Here is a 20,240-nt window from a genome sequence, read left to right on the forward strand (position 1 = left end):
GATATTTTTTTCTTGTCGTAAAGAATTAGTATACAAAGTTTCATTGAAAATTATAAATAAAAATATAGATGGCATACACACAGTTACATTTGCCTCGAAACTGGAGGGAATTGTGTAAAATCCCTTAAATTATAACTCGAATGTAATTATTAATAAACACTGGGAATGTTTCACGAAATTTACTTCTATTATATTCACAGAAAATTTTGCCATTAATTAAATAATCTGGATATACTCAAATTAGATTTGAAGTAATTTTTTTTATTCGGAAATTCACAAAGAGTTGATTTTTTCGAAATAAAATTTGTTAGAATCATGTAGCGACTTAGAAAAAAATCTAAATTATCTTTCCTTTCCCTCTTTTTTTTTCCTGAATAGAGTGTTTCTGACAGAATAATGTAAGTCACAGTTTGAAAACATATGGTACTGGTAAGCATTCTTCACATTCGTACAAGCTATAGAAATTTCGAGATTTATACAAAAGAGGAGTATATATTTATAAGTAAATTTATCAAAGGGTTTTCTGAAGTGGATCCTTTTGATATGTATAAAATATAATACAAAAAGACTTGAAAGCGTCTTTTAAAAGCTTCGTCAGTTATGAATGACATAGCACAGCGTTTGAAAGCTGGCATTCGATGAGTTGGGAAACTACTAAAATATAAAGAACGTATTTATTTTGCTTGAATAAAAGGGAACAAAAAGGTTAAAAGTTTCCGAAGAACTTTAGAAATATAAAAGGGATTTTTATATAAAGTACCTGAAAAAATTTAACTCGATTTTGACGACAACCATTAAATGTCGTAGAAAAGAATAAAATCAAAATTATTTCTCGATGAATAGTATAATGCGGTTCAATAAAAGCACGTTTTTACGAAAGAGAACATATTGTTCTTGGCAGAAACTTCAATTTAAACTTCTTAAACCTCTTTGAATGTAAAAGCGAATTTTCACGATTCTCTCTATAGTTAATAGAATATGTGTATGCAGATACAATAAATGTAACTTCTGGCTAATAAATTTACACTTACTGGGATATATTACAAAAATTGTTTTTTCATATACTTATGCATTTACTTCAGATATTCATTTAAACTTTTAAAAGAATTCTTATTCTCCTGTTTTCCTTAAAAACATCAACATAGGCTGAAATTAAATTAAGAAATTATTGTCTGATAAAGTCGATTTAGACTCCATATAACTTTTGCATTTACATGACGCCATACAGGCATGCGGCCGATAATCGAAATTTTAATTATTACGTAATTGCGCATTTATTCTCCCTGAGATTATAAATAAAACATTCTTGTAAATTTTTGAGCCTTTCGTACATATATTCGTGCTTTTTTTGCCATCAAATTCATGACATGTTAATGACCAATTAAAAACTGTTCTGAAGTAAACTTTTGAGTCTTTCATACATATATTCGTACTTCTTTTTTCCATCAAATTCATGACAAGTTAATTACCAATATAAAACTGTTTTAAAGTAAACTTTTGAGCCTTTCATATATATATTCGTACTTATTTTTTCCATCAAATTCATGACAAGTTAATGACCAATTAAAAACTGTTCTAAAGTAAACAAACTTTTGAGCCTTTCATACATATATTCGTACTTCTTTTTTCCATCAAATTCATGACAAGTTAATGACCAATTTAAAACTGTTCGAAAGTAAACTTTTGAGTCTTTCATACATATATTCGTACTTCTTTTTTCCATCAAATTCATGACAAGTTAATGACCAATTAAAAACTGTTCTAAAGTAAACTTTTGAGTCTTTCATACATATATTCGTACTTCTTTTTTCCATCAAATTCATGACAAGTTAATTACCAATATAAAACTGTTTTAAAGTAAACTTTTGATCCTTTCATATATATATTCGTACTTCTTTTTTCCATCAAATTCATGACAAGTTAATGACCAATTAAAAACTGTTCTAAAGTAAACTTTTGAGCCTTTCATACATATATTCGTACTTCTTTTTTCCATCAAATTCATGACAAGTTAATGACCAATTAAAAACTGTTCTAAAGTAAACTTTTGAGCCTTTCATACATATATTCGTACTTCTTTTTTCCATCAAATTCATGACAAGTTAATTACCAATATAAAACTGTTTTAAAGTAAACTTTTGAGCCTTTCATACATATATTCGTACTTCTTTTTTCCATCAAATTCATGATAAGTTAATGACCAATTAAAAACTGTTCTAAAGTAAACTTTTGAGCCTTTCATACATATATTCGTACTTCTTTTTTCCATCAAATTCACGACAAGTTAATGACCAATTAAAAACTGTTCTAAAGTAAACTTTTGAGCCTTTCATACATATATTCGTACTTCTTTTTTCCATCAAATTCATGACAAGTTAATTACCAATATAAAACTGTTTTAAAGTAAACTTTTGAGCCTTTCATACATATATTCGTACTTCTTTTTTCCATCAAATTCATGATAAGTTAATGACCAATTAAAAACTGTTCTAAAGTAAACTTTTGAGCCTTTCATACATATATTCGTACTTCTTTTTTCCATCAAATTCACGACAAGTTAATGACCAATTAAAAACTGTTCGAAAGTAAACTTTTGAGTCTTTCATACATATATTCGTACTTCTTTTTTCCATCAAATTCATGACCAATTAAAAACTGTTCTAAAGCTGGCTACAATATTTATGTCAGAAGCTTAAAGTGGTTGCCATATATTCCTAAGAGATACTGTTTATGTTATATAGAGAATTACAATTTTTTCATTAACAACGGTTGAATTATTGATTTTTAAAGTAGATTTTTTCAGGAATTCTGGAGTTAGAAGTTATCCTTGTCTTTTCTAATTAATAGCTTTTCTATCACAACGTTAATTGTTTGTTAAAAAAACGAAGACATCAATTTAGATAATTCAGAAATCTTTTGTGAAAAAAAAAAAAAAGAGAATGTGGTATATTTATCTTCCTTAATTCGTCTATTCTATTTTTGCTATTTATTCCAAAACTATTGATATTTTATACCTTTTTATATTCTGATGTAAGAAGCATAGAGGAATGATTGTAATCTCCGGAAAATTCGAATTCTTGATTTTGACTAATCTTTATGTTTTAGATTTCCTTGATTCCAAAAGAAATGTTTTTGATAAAAATCTACACATTCAGTGTTAAGACAATATACCAAATTTTATCCGCCTAGTTCAAACCGTTTTGAGTTACCTTTGTACATACAGACATTTTCCGAAAATGCGTTTTTTGAACTCAGGTCTAAAACGTGAAAATTCTAAAAAAATCTCGAGTTAGAATTTTTTGATGATTACGATACTTTATATTTCGTAAACGAGTAAGTAAAAATTAAGGATCGAAAACACAATATGGTGCTAAATATGGAAATTTTTGCGCATACAAAATATAGGATCCCTAGGACTCTGAAAAAGTTACGGTGGTTGGAATTCTGCCATTTGATTAAATGAAGGGACCTATGGGATAATATGCAAATTTTAGACAACTTTTATTAGTGTTTTCCACCCCACAATGTTTTGATAAATTTAGTTTGTTTTATTTAGTATGAATAATTTTTTTGCTTTATCACGGAATGAATGAGATACGATGAAGCGACAAACGTCATTAAACATTTTTAAAATATGAAATAGTTTCCAAAAATTTCCAAATTTCCAAAGGGAAGGACCTTTTACAAAGAAAAACATCTAGCATCCAGATGTTTGGACACCCCTTTCTCTTTGAAGGTACTATCAATACCTCTTGGATGAGGAATTCCTCATGTGGTCTTTCATTGTAGTCGCTAATGAACAGATGAGAGACCACCCAGGTGAAAAGATCAACCATCTGGCTATCTGGAGGAGTTTAGTAAGTAACAGCGATGGCACAGCTGGCTGTAAATGTCTTATCAGTACTGGGAAACGGGGAATGTTACAGTGTATTCTACCAATTAATGTTTTGATATATTTAGTATGAATAACTTTCTTACCTTGAAATGAATGAGATAAGATGAAGCGAGAAACGTCATTAAACATAATTAAAGTATGAAGTATTTTTCATCAAATTTTTCGTTAAGCCTCAAAATTATTCACAAAGGTAACAATTTTCAATTAAAAAAATTAATTTTTTTTAATAAAATTGATCGAATTTCTTTTTATTTTTGAAAGAATTCTGTATTTAATTTTTTTTGTTGTTAAAAATATATTTATTTGCTTAAAATTCACCTACAAATTCTATATTCTTAACTGCACTTTCAATAAAATATTGTCTGAATAACATTTATTGCATCTTTATCTAATTTCTTAAAAAATGTACAGAAGATAAAGTAATTTAAGTACAGGTTGGAAATTTGAAATTGAAGTATATGCATTATTCCTCTTCTTAAGAAGCGAAAACTGAAACCATTAAAAAAGTACTTGACTGCGCTTCAGACAGCCGTTTATTGTATTTTACATACACTGGTTTACATAACAAATAAATATTTCCTAGGACAAATTGAAAAGAAATGTTTGTTAAAAAAAAGTTGTTTCTTGTCAATAGTCGGTATACTAGTAAGACAGATAAACCAATAATACAGATTTCTGTAGAACTGAAATTATTATAAATACATCTAAATCTTATTTGATGAGATTAAATTATTTAAGTTAACAGGACGGAGACTGGCATTGATTAGAAACTACGAATATTTTGCTGTTTTTTTTCTTACTGGTAAATTAAAAAAAAAAAAAAAATATTTTTTTCACAGCGAAATTATATTCGTTTAGAAAGAGCAGATAATAAATTATAAAATTATAAATAGAGATAAGTAAATAGATAAAATAAAATTAAAATGCAGATATAGAAACAATTTATTTTTCCATTAGTCTTTCATTTTGTCACAAAACATTTTAAAAATACGTAGTATAATATAAATTTTAGGATTAAAATAAATCGCTGTTAAATAGTTTTTGGAGGGTAGTTTAGAAACATGACAGATACAATATTCCAAAACATAAAGATGACAGATATTCTACGATCGTTAGAGACAAATTATATGCAAAGCTAATGATAAAATCGTATGCCTAGGGAACGTTTCAAACTCTATCTATGTTGTATCGTCGAAATTATTCAACATCGGAACTATCAGTTTCAAACAAATCTCATAAAATGTTTGAATATCGAGCATTCATAGATAGCTCTTAAGTCAAATAAAGTTCATTATGTAATAGTAAAGCTTGACACGTAATATGAGAAAAGTTGTCATTTATCATTGCGTAATTACCACTTTGATACATTCTGAAGTATTACCTACTGCGCGCATTTACTGAAGCACCGCTCATTTCACGTATATTTTAATAACATCTGTCCTTGAGACGCACTCGAGATGAGCAAATCTGTCATTTAGTAGACTGATTATCAATTTGATGAGTTTTAAAGCCTTTATCTAATACAACGAAAGAGGTACTTCAATACAATTTAATACTATTTATGGATTATTTTAAGAAATACATATATTTAAACTTATCATTACGTCATCTTAGAAAATGGTAACGCAATTGGTGTAATCTTTAAGTAAATGAAAAATTTACGATTTTCTTAACACTTGAAAGATTAATTTTCCAAGTAAAATAAAAAAAATAAATAAATATATCAACGTGTTTATTGAAGTGGCCAGATAAAGGGAAAAATAATAATAAAAAAAATCACAATATATATTATATAATATATATTGTGATATATATTATATAATCAACATATATAAAATAATATATATATTTAATATAATATAATATATATATATATATATATATATATATATATATATATATATATATATATATATATATATATATTTATTTCGAAAAAAAAGTAGGTGTCAATTCTTCAAGAAAAACAGGCCCTTGCTCAAAATAATTATATTACAGTAAAAATAAGATACTGAATTGCCTCAAACGTACTTTTATTTTTCGGAAAAATGAAATACGTCAATGACGTTGACGTCAATTTTTTTAAAACTCTTGTTCTAAAGAACATTATGCATTGGTAACATACCTACAGCTAAATATTAAAATCAAACCCATTGCAAGTGTGCAATTCCATTAAAAAATCCGGTATCAAATTTGAAACTTAGGGCATTTAAAGCTTAATACTGCGAGAAAAAAAAATCGAGATTATTTGGATGTATTGTGATTATAAATACAAATAATTGTGATTCTGTATATATTCATGTTCCACATATCTTCTCAAACAGATGGGAGGAAATCAATGACATTTTGCGTATTTTGCGCACTTATGTAAAAATGAGATATAATGCTGTCAACTTTTCAAGGTTTCACAAACAATCAACCTGGGATTGTGGGTTCGAAACCCGCCGAGGGTAGAACTTCGTTTCTGTCCCCATCTTCGGGATTCACCTTAGATGTGGAAATGATAAGCTTAAGGTATGGTGATTGGTTTCCTCCACCCTATTGGGTATGGAAACGGTTTTGGGTCTGGCTACCGCCAACTGATGACGGACACACTTCCTACCGAAGGGGCTACACCGGTGGAGATGATAGCCCTCAAGAATCAACCAGCACTTCTTCGATCACTCGTAGCTTAACGGATAAGGCATCGGTCTCCCAAACAGCGGATTGTGGTTCAAATCTTGTCGAGGACAAGATCCCCCCCACCCATTTTCTTGAAGCATCTTAGATTTGGGGAAGGAATTTTCTAGTATGGCAGTTAGTGAAAGCAACGGTCGGTATAGTAACTGTCTTGGGGCTGGCTACTTCCTGCCAATGACGGGACGCATTTAATGTGGAAGGATATGGCCCTAAATAATGAACTGTAGATCCCACCTATGTTATCACGCCGTCCAGATCTTTCGATTCGCCTCGTATGCCTTGAGGTAGCCATATCTTAATTGTGTTTATATTTCAGCATTTATGAACAAAATTTGCAGCACTAATACAATAAATATTAGATACTTATGAAAAATTTAGTTACCTATGTTTTTTTTAAATCGTTTTTTTAAAAATAAAAACAGACTGATTATCATTTTTATGAGTTTTAAAGTCATTATGTAACACAACGAAAGAGATACTTCAATACAATTTATTACAATTAAATACCTTTTTGGATTACTTTAAAAGATATATATTTTTGAACTTTTCGCCATCTCCGGAAATAGTAACGCAATTAGTGTAATCTTTAAGTAAGTGAAATTTTTAGGATTTCCTTAATACTATGAGGATGAAATAAAACGCAATATGAAGCTTTATGCAGATTGTTTTTTTAATTGTATGACACGTAAGAATAACTTTAGAGTATTCAATAAAAATACAGAAAAAAAAGACATTTTTGGATATATTGTGATTATAAATAAAACTCACTAGGACTATGTATGTATGCAAGTTTCACACCTTTTCACAAAAAAGGGGCCGGATTGAAACACATTTTCCGCACTTATTATTATTAACTTATTTAAGGGACACACTTATTCTGCACTTATATAAGGACAAGAAAGAATACAAACTTTTAAAGTCCCCAAAAAATTAAAGTAATTAGAAATAAAAATTTTTTTGACTTTATTCTGTTTTAAACTACTTTAGGTCTATTTTTAAAAAAATTTCTCTTTTATCTTAATATGCATCTTAACAATGCTTTTATTGACTTTAAAGATTTAAATTATGCATGTTTTATACTTATCTTAAGTTATTCGCTCAAACAAAGACAACCCTTCCTCCCTTAATCAAGCCCTCGTGGCCCAACGGATAAGGCATCGGTCTCCTAAACCGGGGATTGTGGGTTCGAATCCCGCCGAGGGTAGAGTTTTATTTTTGTCTCCATCTTCGGGAAGCACCTCAGACCTGCGGATGAGGAGTTTCTTGAATGGTGGTTAGTTCTGGCCACTTTCGTGGGTATAGCAATGGTTTTAGGAATGCCTGCCCCCTACGAATATTCCCGTTCCCTACCCGATTTCAATTATGGAAGAAAATCGGGCATTATCATTGGCTCGCACCGCCGCGCACTCTGCTTAGAGAGTGTGACGTAATTATGTGTGAACTTCCAAGTAATCAGTTCATATTGCTAATAAGACTGTTTTAGTACTTCGTAATTACCGAAAAACGAATTAGCGTTTGTGCTTTGTTGTGTGATTTTTGTCTATCTCTTTTACTTACCTTTTATTTCCCGACTAAATGGATTTGTCTGAGAATATGGAATAGCTTGAATATAATAGGAGAGAATTTGCCTCCGAATTTCGAAAATAAAATAGCTGAAAACAATGATATAGATTCCATTCGGTTCATTATTAATAATTATAGTTTCAAATTTTAGAGAGTTTCTTATATATTTCAGTCTCTTTCTGGGCACTTATAGAGTACTTTGTATTGGCATTATTACAGAAAAAAATTTGTATTCCCAACATAGATCATTCTGTAAGGTGCCATTTACCAAGGTAAGAAAGGAATTTCAAAAAAATGCTGAATACCTTGCCTCTGTTATGGCGAAGATAAAACTAAATACTACACGTACGAGAAAGGAGGATGAATTTCTAAGAGTAAGTTAATTTTAATTTATTATTGAAAATTTTCAGTTTTTAGAAATTATTAAGCTCATATTTGTAATTAGTTCAGTTGATTAAGTTATTTATATTGAATTATTTTAAGTTATTTTATCTGTGCTATTAAAATTGTTGGAGATTTTGTTTATTTTCTAGTATAGTTATATCTCATTATAACATATTTATTTCCAGAATTTGACAGTGTAATCAAATTATCGCTACCCGGTCGAGAATTGTGTCACATGTAAATTCATGTATCTATCGAAAAAAAAAAATAATTAAATTATGTTTAAATATTTTTCATTCAAAAATGGCATAAAATAAAATTCTTGAAAAGTTTCGTATTTTGATTAAAACTAATAATTTAGGACAGACTTTCATAATGAAAATTATCTAGAGTTTATATTTATTCTAATCTTATGTTGAACAAATGCTTTATTTGAATAATTATTTTTACAAGTAAATAATTTTAGCAATTTAATCTATAAATCCATTATCTGCATCAGATTATTTTCATTGATTTGATAGTGGTGTATCAGTTTCAAAATTTAATTTTAAAATTTTTCATTAACTGGAATTATCACTACTATTCAATTTCATAAACATAATCTTATGATTGCTGAAACTTTAAGATTTCTTCCTGCTAAAGACTATAGAGAACAGTTTGAAGATTATTTTGGTGATGACTTGGGATTTGCAGAAGCAGCCAAATACTGCCAAGAACTTTTACAGACAAAGACAGATTTCCAGCCAAGTGACCTGGCAAACAGTAGGATTAATCCTATTAGAAGAACAATTGAATATTGGTATGAAAAATGGAGACTTCTTTATTTGAGATCTTGAAATGGGCCTGGAACGGTTGAAATAAGTTGCAAATTCTAAATCTAATAGCTATGTGGGCCATTATTTTAATGATTTGCAATATTTATTTCATCATTTCGTAAGATCAGTGATGTGTTTAATTTTTGTATTTCATATCTGTATTTAATAGTGAAATTAAGACACTTGTGATTTATATTAAACATTAACATTTATGTTATAGTTTGAAATGTAATGATAAACAAGGCCAATAAAGTGCATAGTGGGTATGATTTAAAATGATTTAAACCATACCCACTATTAAATCACCCCATTTTTATATCATACTTGGGTGTGATTTAAAAATTAGGATAGAATAAACATAAGGGTTATATTTAATTATTTTATGAAATGTACTGAATAATTTTATTTAGATGATTGAAAAAAATATAGAAAAGTTGATATTTTTAGGAAAGTGATGCACATATAATTTGGTTCACCAAAATTTATATTCAATAAATGTTAGTAAATATATTGTTATTATATGTTCTCTTACTTGTAGGTTACATATGTCTTCGGAAGACCACTAGCACTTTTTATTTTTATTTTTTATCATTATTCCTGTTTGCTATAAAAACTTTCCTCCAGTTGAAGCAAAACAAAAGCATTAAATAGCCTATTTTAGCCGAGTTGGTATGAGCGAGGATAGAACCTGGGACCTTGTGGTTCGCAGTCCAGTAACATAACCAGGATACAAAAACATATGCTCGTGTAGCGAAATTGTTAACTGACCTATATTCACCGCAGACTCTCCCTCCAGTGAGTCGGAGGGGAGACGAACGATATGGCTGTTGAGTGGTGATATATTTAATTGGCTTTTGAGTATAATGCGTCTGTACCCATTTTGATTAGTGCCAAGCGTTATGGCGAGCGAGCGTGTGTGTGGGTGAGTGGTTGCTGCGTCAAGTGAGTCTGACGACTTTGGTAGCGAGTAGATGGCGCCACAACAGCTGTACGAAGGTTGAAAGTTCATCGTCCGAGGTCACCAATTTAGTCGAGTTGTTATGAGCGAGGGTAGAACTTGGGACCTTGTGGTTCTCAGTCCAGTAACACCAGTAACATAACCAGGATACAAAAGCATATGCTCGTGTAACGTAGTTGTTAATTGGCTTATATGCTATTCACCACACTATCTGGAGCTTGGAAAAGAGTTAAATTCATTTTTATCAACCATTTCAATTGGATGCTTGTGAAATTCTAACAATTAATAGGAACAGTGAATCTCTTGAAGCAATTTAACTTTCGAGTTACTTAATGCCAAAGTAAGCTGTTCTTCAGATTACAACATTCATTCATACAATGATAAAAATCAGAGAAAGAAGATCTGTATGAAAAATTGATGAAATTATTTACATAGTTTGGTAAAATGTGATTTATCTGAATAAGGTAAGAAACCCTTGTTACATATTTTATTTCTAAACAGTTATTTGTTAAGTGACAACAACTTTTAAAGTTTGAAAATTTTCTGTAACATAAACTGTTAACAAATTAGAAGAATATTTAGTTTTGTACTTTGCACGTACAAGATAATGCCACTCGACTAACTTAAGAATTTTACCAAATACATTAAATAATTCTTAAAAAAAATATTAAAAGTTAAAATCTGAAATTTTTCTAGAAGCATGTTATTTCAGATAAATTAATTTCCACATTTAGGAATTAATATTCAGATATTTTTTTCAAAACAAAATTTTTCTTTTTAAATTTGTATACTTATTGTAGGATATTTGATTAAATAAAGGTAGTTCATCAATTGTAGATATCTATCTAGAAGATCTGTGATAGATAATTTCAAAATTAAAATGCTGTGGTGTAATAAATCATACTAACACAAATATGCTCTGATGTTATGACTGTTTTTCTACAATTTTTTTCTCCAACAGTTTTGGAAAAGGTTGAATTGTATTTATAAAAAAATATCATCTAAAGGACAGTGGGAAAAAATGCAGGCAACTCTTAACATCAATGTTCCTTTAAAAAGAAAGGCTGGAGTAGCTTTCCTATGAGAGTGCAACCTTCATCCATTGACTGAAGAGCTGTTGGAATTATAAGAGGCAGCAAATGATAAGCATTTGGACGCACATTCAAAGAGTTTCAAATTCCACCCCCCCCAAAAAAAAAAGCATAACCTTCCAGAAAATATGAAATATTAACCAAATGCTAAAAACTTGCTTATAATCTTTCGTGAAAAGCTTTGAATATATTTTTTTTTATTTTTAATATGTATAATGCACAATTAAAAAGTTTACATTTATCACAATATTTATTTATATATTTCCTTTACTTGGTCTGTAAAATTTCTTATAAGTAAAATGTATTTCTTGTTTCTGTATATAGATAATAAAAATGATACAATGAAAAAAAAAGTATATTGAGTTAGTATCTAAGCCACTAGAAATAGTTCTAGCATTTATTAAAGCCTTTTATTTCTATTCTCACATTATATGTTTTGCTGATTAACTTAATATTGTATGTATGTTTGAAAGGGTTGCTTGTCATTTGTTGCTAAATTGTTTGTTTACATTCTCAATAAATATTTTCTTCATAGAAAGTTTTTTTTAATGTGATACTAATCTTTATATCGATGCTTAAAATATTAATTACTCTAGCTTTCAAAAATATTAAATTTAACTGAAAGTTATATTTGTTATAAAATTACTAGAAATAAATTTTCGTTAAATAGTTACACTATTGCTTCTAAATTTGTGTTATATGAAAAAAAAAGTAAACGAACATTGTTTTATTTGGTATTATGTTATTATTCTCGTTAATCCATGTGCTAGACACAAATATAATTTTCTTCTTTATTATAACTTTCTCTAATTGCAAGTGTAAATATAAATGCTATATTTTTGCTTCATTCAGCTTAAAGTTAAATAAGTTACAGCTATTATAGTGCATCATTTGTTTAATTTTGTAATATTGATTTTTAGGTATGAAAATGTCAGTAAATTTTTCTAGTGTTTATTGTATTTGTTTATTATGAATAAACTAAGTATACTTCAAAGAAAAAAAGGTTGGTCATAAATATTTCAATAAAATTGAAGTATTATTTCTATTCAAATTCCAGTCAAAAGATGGATTTAAAAAAAAAAAAATTGGGATATTCAGGATTTTTACAGGCCTGGTACATTTCTGGTTCAAATCTTCCAGAATCTAATTTTTTCATTATTGACATCAATGAATTTTTTTGTGTGTAAAAATTCTATAGTAATTTTAATATCTCAAGCACTTTTTGTATATATTTAATCTTTTTATCGTTCAATTAATCACACTAATTTTACTGCTTGGTGTTTGGAACAAAGCATTAATTTATGAAGATCAGCTTTTTTTATTCCAAACCTGAGTTGTATAATTTTATATTAATAGCCATTTAAAATGCAGCATGATTATAGAAACATAAACCGTGGGATCTTTACACCCTTTATAGGTAATAAGAAATAATCAAATATTTTAAAATTCTACTCATGAAATTTTATCAAAATCTCCTTTGCTCCATTTTTTTTTTGCTGTTTGCTTTTTCTGTTTTTTTACTTTTAGATATTGATGTTTTATGGCCTATTTTTTTATTAAAGTAAGTAATTAAAGTACTTAATAAAAAATATTAAAGAGCAAAATGTCTGATAGTTGAATTAGCTGAAATGGTTTTTGATAGTTTAAATACCATGAATATTTAAATATTCAGTCTATTAAAAATAACAGGGGGTAGGTTTATTTTTAACATTACACTATGTAGCAACTCATATTTGTATTATTGACATTTTTTGAATTTAAAAAAATTTAAACTGTTTAATAAAGTTGCAGAATTTTTTTTTACTGGAAAAATGAATGCTTTGTTGTTAAAGAAATTCAATTTGTGTTTATAAATTGATTTTTAAATTGATCCCTTTACTATTTATATTTCTATATATTTATAAACCTCAGAGACATTAAGAACTAACAGTAAAAGAAAATATCATGTGCAGGATTAAATTGTAATCACTGCAATGATCCAAAATCTTTGACTATCGATAAATGGCGCAGAAAATATATTCATCAGTAGAGCAATAAACACAGCATTGAAATAAATGATACACAGAAATATAAGGATTTGGGATTTTGTTACTTTTGACTACTATAAAAAAATCTGCTGAATATCAGAAAAATTTATGAAAGGATATACCTGTAATTGACCAAAACACTTACGTCACCTAAGCTTTAGTTTAGATTGTTTTTTATATTAAAGTTTCTTTTTAAATGAACACTAAGGCTATTTTGGGACGAACCTCATAATTTTTAGCCACGCTCAGACGATGAGAGTGACATCTTTGCTGGCGCCCCTCTTCTCCGAACTTCCTTAACACACTAGAGGGAGAATCATCAGACCTGTACCCTTGACGGTTCATCGGTGGAATTGGGTTTCGAACCTAAAACCCTCGGGCATCGAAGCCGAGACCTAACCACTATGTCACGGCGGCCCTTAGTTCTTGCTGAAGTGTGAGGACAAATTTAAACACAGAATGAAACAAGATAAATTTGCTATTTATCCCAATGGAAAGGCTATAAACAACTTACTACTATAAAAGCAATTTATATTTTATGAATTAGATTTAAAAATTATTAGCTGAAAACTTGCCGTTGCTTGAAATACATTCACGCATAATAATTTTAATGTAAAATCTAATTTTGAATAAAGGGTAATGCAAAAAATCCTTATGTTACTTCGCACCTTCGTGATCGACGGTCCTTTTTTATTTGTGTTTGTTCGAAGAGGAAGGATATAACATTTTCATCCTTTCTTTCAGCCTTTTAGAAACTATTAAATTACCTACTTTAATTCAATAAAATTACCAAAGAAAAATAGAAAATTAAAAAAAAATAGTGTCAGGATAGATCAGAACGTTAATGTCACATATTTTAAAATCGTCTGTGTTAAATATCAAAAAATTTTACGATTCTCAAAAAATGATTTAACGTTGTTTAAATTGCACGGAAATGAATTAAATATTATTTAAAATTTAAAATTCTGAAATTTAACATATTAAAATATTTCTTGTAAGAAAATTCTCTCCGAAGTTACTTTTGAAATGCGAGACATTCAGTTAATTACTAATTGATTAAATGATATTTGTATTTTGAAAAATTAATGGTGTATTTTTTTCTTTTCATAAAGAATTAACCAATACAAGGTTTGTTTGAAATCCGCTAAGGCGTTTAAGAAAAGATGCATAGACACGACTTTCATTTATATTAAGGTTACATTTTGTAAATTTGCGACACAGTAAAATACTTTCTTATTTAAGTAAGAAAATATTCTAAATATTATGAAACGGAAAATTATGATGAAAATATAGATGGCAACCAACAATGTATGTGTAACTAAGATATATAACATATATTGCAAAGGATTAAGTTGAATTTATTCAATTTATGCCATCTATTTATAAGAGGCGTCAGATCCGTGTCGATTTTTTTTTTCATTTTGCAGTATTTTCTCCAGCCATGGAAGGGGACGGACGCAGCGAGAGAGATGTCTCAAGTAATGCCTCTATGAGAAGTCATTACAAACTCAGATCTGAACTTCACTCGGCACTTTGTGCTCGATGTGAAGAGATTCAAAAGTCCGAAAAAATGTGGGAGTTTTACAATGGCAATATGGAAAGATCAGCAAACCCTGCAAACGTAAAAGTATTACAAAAAAACCGTGATGCAGCTACTGAGAGATTGAAGGAGCTTGGACCCTGCATCCTCCCAAAATGTCGTACACACACAGAAAACAACAGTGATATCTGCGCACACCTGGTTGCCTGCCAAGAAGGAATAAAAAGAAATAGAGAAATCCTCAATACCTGTAACGACACACTACAACTAATGAGTAACAATAATCAAGAGCACACCATTCAATTCCTCGATGACCTTAGAGCAAATGAGCTGAAAGCAAAAATCGAAGACTTGAAAATGATATCCAATATCTTATGCCCTGTCGAATAAAAGGATGTCAAAATCATGTTACCTTAAACGAAGAAATTGAAACTGACCAGCCTTTTCAACCTGTCGTCAAAAGACACACGGCAAAGAGAAAAAACTCCATAGACAACCCAGACCTAACCACCAGCAATAAATTTCAAATACTCGAAGAAGCGACCCCACAACCAAGAAAAAAAATTCCCCCTATTCATCTGAAACTCTCTAAAGGGTTTATCTTAATATTACAAGAATACCCAAGCACAGATAATAGCTACTCAAATGGGTTCATAAAAATCACCCCCGGCACCGATGAAGAAAGATTGGGAATCTTGGAATTCCTAAACAAAAAGAAGCTAGAATACGTGCTGTCAGAAGACACCACAGAGAGGCCCATCAAAATCATAATGAAGGGACGGCCAATCAACCATGATATGAATGACCTTAAACAAGAAATGGAAGCACCACATTTCAATATAGGACGCATTTCCCAACTCAAAAACTGTAGTTTTTGAGTTGGGAAATAAGACCTTTTATAAATAGTAAGACCTTTTACCCTATTTTCCTTGTGGAAGTAAAGAAAACGGGTAATTTCAATAACATTTATAACGTCACTCATCTGTCCTACATCAGAATTAAAGTCGAAACATACAGGAAGCCCACCAAAGCTATAATGTGCTACAGATATGCAGGATTCCATCACAGCGCTAGGAATTGCAGATGCAATCCTCGCTGTATTAAATGCAATGGCAACCACACAACTGCAGAGTGCCTACAGAAAGAAAAAATCCCTGAGCCTATCTGTATTAACTGAAAAGAGAACTGGACACTTGGCTTCTTGGAAAGGATACCCTGCCTATCCATCAACAGCCCCAGCCGCAGGATAATGAAGAACATATGCTGACACCCTTAGGAATAGAAAAATAAACCCACAGAAGTTCCTGACTCAATCCAGAATCCAACCACATCAAGACAGATGCCCCAACACCAGCAACAGTCACCCGAATCTACCTTACCTACAGAAGCCCCCAGCTCTATACCCAGTATCTCGAAGATGAAGGAATTAAAAGAAGCCTTCAAAGAAATTAGAAAACTTATACAAGAATTCCCTGGACTCCTAACTGCAGCAACAAAATTAAAAGAAACTAAGTCAAAAGAAGAAAGAAAATTAATCCTCCTCAATGCTCTACTAGACTAAGTCCCTACTCACCCGCCCACCTTCTTAAAGCAAGCTCTTGATTCGTCCCCTTCGAACAATAGATGATCCACCACCAGGCACAGAAAACTGCAAAGACACTGCCAACTTCACCTCACCCGCACGTCTCCCACTAGCCGTTCCTGATTGGTCGCCGCCGCACCTACACCTCCTGCCTTCTCGCTTTACCAGCTCTGGCCTCATTCTTCATCTGCCAAGAAGAGAGGTCGGTCCTTCGTACCGCACCTCTCCCAAAAGTCCATGTCATTTCATAAAATCTATGCCTTCATCAGTTATCCCCAACTACAGGAGATAGCTTCTGTTTGAAGCGGGTACTCCTTAACATCTCACCGTCAAGTTGTGTCAAAAACCTAAGCGAGAGTAAGCATGACGTCACCGGAGGAGTGAACCAATGATATTGCCCTATTTTCTTCCATGCATAAAATAGGGTAGGGAATGGGAATATGCTTCTTTTACAGATGACGGGACGCACCTCCTGCAGACGAGGTTATACTGAGGGCGGTGATGGCTACTAAGACTCAACTCTAGTTCCCGCTCCGCTTAGATCATTCGACTGTCTACCTATGCTTCCGGTAGCTTGATTTACTTATACTTCATCATTGTTGAACAAAATTTGCAGTATTAATATAACAAACTTATGGAAAAAATTAGTAACCAATGATTCTTAAAAGTCACTTGGTTTTAATTAAATGCAGACGATAAAGATTTTTACATATTATAATCTTTCCTTAATGTAAATAAAATGTTATTGAGGCGTAGTAAGAATCAATATATCCATATTTGCATGTTATGCATCTCCTCCTAAGCAGCTAGACCGAATACTATAAAATTATGCATACATTATTTGACAGGAGAAAGAAAAATGTCAATTTTTCAAAATACAAAAGTGTATGAAACATTCAATTAATAAAAAATTAACCAAAATATTCCCACTTTTATTCAATAACTTGCGAGGAAATTTTTTCAGAAAAATATTTTTATACCATCTTAAAATGTAAAATTTAATCTTTTCAACTATACCAATTTAATTTCTATGAAATTTTTTTTGTCATTTTCTTTTAATTGATCAAAACTGATTGCAGACGGTTCTGAAGTAAGAAAATTTATACGTGTTCATTTGCTAGACGAAATTCAAGATTTGAATCTATTTTGTCACTATATTTTTATATTTCTCTTTTATGTTAACACTTCAGCAATTAAGTGCGTTCGGCATGCATACATGTCAATCCAAATTTTCCTTTTGGCTCGGTCGATGTGTAATTTTTTATCTAATAAAAATGAAATCTTATTCACTTTATTAATATTTTTCGCAAAATTTTGTATGCAGCTATTTGTATTGCTTTCACCATGTGAATTCTTCAATGCTTGGTTTTAAAAAGGCTTTAAAAAGCTTTTAAAAGTTGAGAGACATTAAAAAATAAATTCCGCAGTTAATTGGTTAATGGTTTTTGCTTGCTTTAAAGTTCTGGTTTAATTGATGGCTAAAGAAAAAAGTAAGTGCACCGTTCAATTTGAAACGAAGGTTAGGAAAAGAAACTTTTCACTAGCAAGTGAAACATCTTTTTGCCTTTGACGAACAAGAATACATAAGAAGATCTGCTGCCAGAGTACATGAAAAAAATTCCAAGACAGAACTTATGACGAGGAGGATTAACAATTTGTATTAAGAAAAACTATTGATTTACTTGATTTTCAAACTTTTTATTAATGAAAAATTAATTATCTCTCAAAATATTCTTTAAATTTTTCTTATACTTCAACATTTGTGAACAAAATTTGCATTACTAATATAACAAATATTACTAAATTATGGAAAATATCAGCCATTAATGATTTTTGAAATCGTCCGATTCAATACATATTTTAATTTTAATGAAAGACATTTCAAACGATAAAATGATTTTGTTTATTGCAATATTTTATAGAAAAGTAAGTTTTACGTTAAAGAATTACATATAAAAAGGTTTGAATTCCGAGCCCCGCCAGGTATATAATTTAATTCTTATAAACGTAATATATTTCATTTAATTAGTTTAACTCTTTGAGGGACATAATTTTTTAGGGAAAAACATGATGCATATTTATTTGATTTTAGAAAAATAATAGTGAAAAAATGTTAATTTCAATTATTTAAAATAAAATATTAGTGACAAAGAGCCAAAAATAATTAATTAATTATCGTAAACTGAAATAAAAAAAAGGAGCTTAAAAACTTAACATGTGTCTGTCGCTTGGCGAATTAATTATAACTTCTTATAAAATATTAAATAGTGTATAATTAATAAATTTTTGAAGAAGATAAAAATTACCAGTAATGCGTAAAAAAATAAGCAAATATTGTCACAGTTTTTTTTCTATATTAATATATATAAGTTGCTCAAAAGTGTAAGTTATATAAACTACATAGGATTAAAGAAACTTAAGGAGTTTGAAAAGCGTTTTTATATTATTAATGATTATTTCATTTTAGAAGAAAATCGTTACTGTCAATATATACTTCACTTATAATACATATAGTGATGCATGTGAAATTTTCCGCTTTTCTACGGAATTTACATCCTTTTTTATTCATAATTGTGTGTTATGTTAGATAATCGACTTTTAGAATAAGTCGGTTATCTAACATTTAGCACAAATTTTATGAATAAAAAAGAATGCAAATTCACGAATATTTTCAAAATAAAATACGGCAGGAACATGTAGCTTCTAAGAAATATATATATTGTTACGAAATTTCCGGGTTCGTTTGGATAGTGGAAGTTATATGGTGTGGAGACCGCTCAATCAGCAGGTGGCAATAGAAAAAAAAACAGCGACGTTTATTTACACGAAGACACACAGGACAGCACAAAGACGACAACTATATACAGCATAGAGAAGGCAATAATCTTCAAGCCGAGACCTGCACACAGCAGCATACAACGAGACTCTACTGCAGACAGTAGCGCACAGCTAGTTCAGCGCTAGCTTGACTCCGTCGCTGCTCCGCTAATCTCTGGAAGGCCAGTTCTTTACCGTCGATTCCGACTACTACTGGCAACTGCAGACTGCCTCCTTTTATAGGTCTCAAGAGGCGGGGCTAGAAGCCTCTCAACCAATCAGGAACTTTCGAGGCGTATCTCTGTTCTTAATGGACGGATCGGGAAAATTCTAGATGTTACAGTATAATCTATTTTGGCGCCAAAGTCGCCAAATCCGTCGCCAAGTCGCCAAATGGTCGCCAATCTCTAGGTCCTCCGGCGCGACACCCGGACTCCGTCCAATACAGATGACTGTAAAACGGTCTTTCTGATGATGGAACCAACTATGTTGGGAAGCAGCATTACAGATTCGTAACAATATATATATATATATATATATATATATATATATATATAATATTTTCTTCTTTGTAGTGTGTTTTTGAACGAATGAAGTAAGGAATAGTTTGCAAAACATCTGGTACTGGTAAGTATTATTCACATTCGTACAAGCTATACAAATTTCAAGATTGATATAAAAGAGGAGTATATATTTATATGTAAATTTATCAAAGGGTTTTCTGAATATGTATAAAATTAAGGAATAAAAGTGATTTTTATATGAAGTACCTTAAAAATTTTAACTTCATTTTGAAGACATCCGTTATATGTCGTGTAAAAGAATAAATTAAAAATTCTTTGTTGATTAATACTGTAAGCACGTTTCTCTTGCATACGAAATGAATGAT

The 20,240-nt window shown here is 30.2% G+C and overlaps 1 non-coding gene across 1 annotated transcript; it reads left to right on the plus strand.

Moving 5' to 3' along the window:
* Positions 1-7,705: 7,705 nt before the first annotated feature.
* On the plus strand, positions 7,706-7,778 carry Trnar-ccu (transfer RNA arginine (anticodon CCU)). Its single transcript has one exon. It is a non-coding gene; the product is annotated as a tRNA-Arg (tRNA).
* Positions 7,779-20,240: the final 12,462 nt, after the last annotated feature.

This window comes from Argiope bruennichi, chromosome X1 (assembly GCF_947563725.1).
Source record: "Argiope bruennichi chromosome X1, qqArgBrue1.1, whole genome shotgun sequence".
Classification (NCBI taxonomy): domain Eukaryota; kingdom Metazoa; phylum Arthropoda; class Arachnida; order Araneae; family Araneidae; genus Argiope; species Argiope bruennichi.